A 6,000-nucleotide genomic window follows, 5' to 3' on the forward strand; every position below is an offset into this window, starting at 1 on the left:
TATTATTTTAACATTTTACAATAAGTTATATAACTACACCTTATTAATTATTATACATAAACGTTTAATTCATTTTTCAATTTATAACAATTAATATCAATATCCATGACATGGATTCATGACATTCATAGGTTATTTCAACTATTACTGGATAATTTCAATATTACTCGAAAATGTACATTATATATATTATATATATAATATTTATTAATAAAATAGCTTACTTTTACAATATAATATTATAACAAAATATATACTCAAAAAATTAGTTAGTATTAGAATTTATTTTATACAAACCTATTAAACTTTAACCACCACAATTACTGTTGTAACTGTAGTCTGTAATAATAATACGTAATAATATTATGTACATGTATTTGTCAATAATGTGATTTATCACTGATTTAGTAAGTTATTTATTAAGTTCATCGACAATAACATTAGGTGACAAAGCCTAAGCATTGATATTTAATAGGTTGTTAATGTTACCAAATGTAAGTATTATATAATGATGTATTATCAATATAAATTGATCATTTTAACCAGGTTATGATATTTTTTACATTTGAATATGATGAAACCGTACAAATTAATTATAATACTTATTTTCATACATTATTACAAATGCACGTTATATGTCACTTTAAATTATTAACGTAACACTCGTAACATTGTAACAGTATATTAGTATATATTATATATTGTATTATTTTACTTACAAGCACGTCAATAACTTTTACATCATGTGTTACAAGACTGAAGACATTCTTCTACATTCAACTATAATCTTGTAATGCTGTGATTTAATCACCAACTTCCTCGTATTTTTCAAAAGGCTATTTTCACAGTGACAGCTATTATCGAAAATGACTAAAGAAATATAGTCAAACATTGTTGCCTGAAAATCATCCAACTTATGTATTATTTTGGAGTCAATATCATATAATATATAGCCTACATCAAATCTCAGAACCAAACTACTCTCGTTCAAAACTATGATCATACCAGTTTGGTCATATATACAAATTTGGGGCCCTGCCAAACTATCTAAATTTTTCCCAATCCAACTGTCCCAAAATATATCATACCATGTTATTATTGTCACCTCATTGTATTAACATTACACAAAGATTTACAAATGATGACTATTTTAATGACCTAGCCAAACTCCACTACCATTCCAAATTGTTAACCACTAACATTAACCCTTCTAAAAAAATAAAATTGCTCACCTTTCTATTCCAGATCATCCTCATTGTCAACAAAGATGCTACTCGCGTGGATAATTATTAATTTACTTAATAAATAAACAATTAAATGAAGTATTATGAATGGGTAACTTCTTCTCCTCACCACGCACATAACATAATGTCTATGATATAATATTATCATTAACTATTATTATTATTATTATTATTTGTAAAAAAAAATATACTTTATACATAACGCCTAATTAAATCGAAAATATCGTTATTCGCTAATGGCTAGACATTTATTTGTACGTTAATAATATTGCGTTAGTTGTGTCTTTGACAGTAGCCGGTTAGGTTAGAACATATTTATTATAATACATATATAATATATATTATATGTATGTATTACTATTTAAATAAGATTAATTAATTGAATTAAATCTATATTATTACTAGGTAACATTATATTCATAACATACAGTAATTAAAGGGTTCAGTGCAACAACCTGGTATATGGTATGTCCACTTTTAAGAATCGTTCAGTAGGGCCATTTGAAAATTCATTATCCCATTTACTCCTATAGAAAATAATTAACGACATTTATGAGAACTCCAAAGATAATAATCGAATTTGTATGGTTGTTGTACCTGTATACACATATTTCTGCCATGAAACCGGTTCTACGGAAAAGTCACTTTTGACAAAAAGCGGACTTACCAGGTTGTTGCACTGGACCCTTTTATTATTACTAGGTATTATTATTTTTACCGTAAAAATTAATAGTGGTATTTAAATTAGCAATTTAATAGTTTCTGTGTTTTCATATTTTTTTTTAATTTATAATACTTATGTAGATACAAATTAAAAATACACTAATTCATAAAAATCGCAATACTATAATCAAAAGTAAAATTAAATTACTAATTCATTTTTGGTCCACTTATACTGTCGAAATTTTATATAAATACAAAATAAAGTTTCAAAAATACATTAAAATAATTATACTACCGTACACGTTATTACGTTAATATTCATATTTGTGTCTTGTGAATTAATGAACCGTTTTCTAACAAAATCTTGAATATCTACGTTTCTGCAAACATTATCGATTTTTATTAATTTATCACTAAGAAAAATTAAAATAATTAAAACATATTTAATCAAGAAAATATAAAACTAAATGTGTATTTTATTTACTAGAAATATAAACAATATTAATTCATCCAAACATTAAAGAAGCATGTGATAAATACAGCATGTTTAAGAAAAGCTATTGAAAATGTAAGTACAAGATCAAAGAAAATTATTTTAACTAAAATGGTACAAAATAGTAATTCATCAGATATTATCATTTCCATTACCATAAATAAAATTAAAAAAATATTTATAAAATACGAAGCCAAATTATGCCTTATAATCCTACTAATATAGCTGATAGCTATAACATAATTTATTTATTTGACGTGTAAATTAAATAAAATAAAAACTTTATATTGATAAATGACGTAAAAGAAAATACAAAAATTCATGTGAAACTAATCTAAAATTTTTATCAACAATTGATAGTGTTTAAACTTTAAATGGACGGAATTTTCAATTATTGTATTCTTTTTTTTACAATATTTTGATGGTACAGACGTACTACCATCGAATATTTTTCTTGTTCGTGTATTGCAAATCTATCGTATGATGTCTGTTGTCGGAACGGTTGAGCGCGTTTAAGTTTTTTTTTCTTTTTTTAAATGAATTATAAAATTTCTATACGAACATGCGTACTCTAATAGCATTTATCGATTTTTAGGGTCCGGGAAACAACAGTAGTGATCGACAGACCTATGGTTTTTCTGGGTCGTAAGTTTTTAAAAAACTACTGACGATCATACGAACTGATCGTTGTTGTTAATATCGCTATACAATCCATTAATATAAATTGATCCATGGTTACCTGATAAAATAAAATAAATATATTATCGAAAGCCTGATTGTAGACGGTATAAATTCGTCCTTGTGTAAACCGTCACGTGTCGTGTGAACCTTTTTTTTTTGAGCTCAACAAGTGTCGTGTAAAAATGACAAAAAAAAACTATTTAAAAGCACGTAAAAATCGAATATAAATTTGTATTTATCAGGTGCGAAGAATAAGTCAGTAAAAATCGAACGATTTTCCGGACGCGTAATTTATACGCTTATCATTGTTTTTGTTTCGTATTGAATAATATAGAGTCGATCGTATTCAAACCAAAAAAAAAAAAAAAAAACACGGAAACTTTTGGACCCAAAGAACTACCGTTAACACCATCGAGTCGTCGTATCAGCCATTATCGTATATAGAAAATGTTTGGATCGATGTCGAAGTGTTTTATTAAGATTGTAGCTGAAAATAAAACTTTCGAAACAAAATTTAGGAATTGGGATTTGTCGAAGGCGTTTAGCGGCTGTCGTAGTTTTATACCATTAAAATTGTCATTACTTAAATTCAAATCCAAATATAATGTAATGTCGATATTTATAAACTCAAAAAGTCAATATTTTTGATAAATTGATAGATCAAATGATAATTGTGCATCATCCGCGATCCACATCCATCTACCTTATTCATTATTGTGTATGTTCTTTTTTCATTAATTATAGATCAAAACGTAAACATATATTGAAGCAGTTTATCATTGAGAGTAGCAGTTATAAAATCCAATTTTTATTCTAATTTATTTGAAGTCATTATTATTCTATCGTTGTGTTTATTTAATAGATTATACTACTTTTTATCGTTTTCACAAAATATGCAAAAATATACACATTTTTGATAGCACTGAATTCTTGGTAACTTAAATTATATTTATAGCACCGAGATTAGATTCATCAAGATTCCGCTATAACGTGATATGTGGATGTTCAAATAATGGATAAGCTCTGTGATATACTCGTCTACTCGTGTTTCTATAGTTTATAGTTTTAACAGTTTTGGTATACACATTTCATGAAACAGATAATAAACACGATATGGATGTGACATAATATATTTATTATAATACAGCATAATATACTATACATATTATATTGAATTGGTACGTTTATTTGGTTGGACAATATTATTAAACGAAGTAGTTTGATCGTTTATTGTTTGATGGATTCGTTTCGTGTTGTATGCTAAATAAATTAATAAATAAATACATTTTGCTTATTCGTACTAATATAAAATAATCGATATATTTTTACATACATATTGATGAATTTAAAAAATTATACATACTTTAAAATATTTGATTCCAATCCTTAAGTCGTTGACGTATTTTAGAAAAAGTAATGAGCAGATACTCGAGTATTTGATCTATGCCATTATACGATGGCACTAAAGAAGTCTACAGAGCCTAATTCGAGTGTCTCTTAATTTTCGTCTTTCGTCGAGAAATTCTATAGACAGGATGTAGGCACTTATAAGTTACAATGTATATAATATATTGACTGAGAGTGGAACAGCGGGAAAGAGGCAGAGGAAAGTGGTAGGTACTTTCCTTCTGCCATTAAATCGTAAAATGTTAATCTTATGTGTATCGCATGACTTGAATACTTATTATTATTATTATTATTATTATGGAAGCTAGTCACGAATCACGATTATATCTTCCTTCGGCTTCTGCACAACAAGATTGTATCAAATTTCCCATTGATTTTTTTTTTAATACAAGTTTATACATAGTCAAAAGATTTCGATTTAATATAGATTGTAGTTGAACGACGTAATAGGATCTTGTATTTTTGTATAGTCTAACGGCAACTATATGTATAAGTAAAATCCTATTAGAAATATGTTTTAAGCTGTTCATTTTTGATAACTTATTATGTACAGATGTGACGCAAATGTTGATTAATTATAAATTATAATAAGTACATTTTACTTGTAATATTTTTATATTTTTAATATACTGATTTTTTTCATACCACTGTGGTTATTTGAACTCACAAACTACGAATAAAAAAAAATTTAATTTTTACTCGGCGGGATTAGTGATTGCTTAATTTTGTTTAATACACTGACTCATATTTCGTGATAATTTGATTAATTACGTAAATGTTTCGTTAATAAATGTTGAATATTATTTCCTAGTAAACATGCAGCTAAGCTGCTAAATACAATAACATAAGTATCTATTTACACTGAATAAACAATTAAAACAAAATTTATAAAATATAAAAAGTAGGTAAGTGGATACCGCTCTGTTGTACATTAGGTGTTGAGTGAGTCATTGTTATAATGCAGTGTTAAATTTGAATTCAATGATATACTCGTATCATTGCATACGTAAAAAAACGATTCTGGATGGAGAGACGGTCTGTTAGCTTATATTGCTACTAAGTCGTATAAGTCGTCATTTGTTTTTTTAATATAGCTATTAAAGTAATTTATTTTACTTTTAGTAATACAGTAGGTTAATAAAAAATTGTCCAAAAATAATTAATTTATTATATTATTAGTATTTAATTATTATTAGAAATATGTAATAACATATATTTATATTTTATACCATATTTTATCAACGTATAACACGAAATGTAATACTATCTTTCTGTAAATAACGGAAAACAGTACAAATATACCACATATATATTTTGTTTTAATATAAATGTGGAATTTATATTACTTGTACTTGCATAATTTTTATTGAATCTGTTATTTACTATACAATTAATACTTATGTAAAGTTTTTGTAAATGGAATTTTTCCGTCAATAAATAAAAAAAAAATATAAAAATTAACAGATTCATAGTATAAATAGATAATAATACTCGTATATTAAAATAAATAAA

The sequence above is a fragment of the Rhopalosiphum padi genome, chromosome 1 (genome assembly GCF_020882245.1).
Source record: "Rhopalosiphum padi isolate XX-2018 chromosome 1, ASM2088224v1, whole genome shotgun sequence".
NCBI lineage: Eukaryota > Metazoa > Arthropoda > Insecta > Hemiptera > Aphididae > Rhopalosiphum > Rhopalosiphum padi.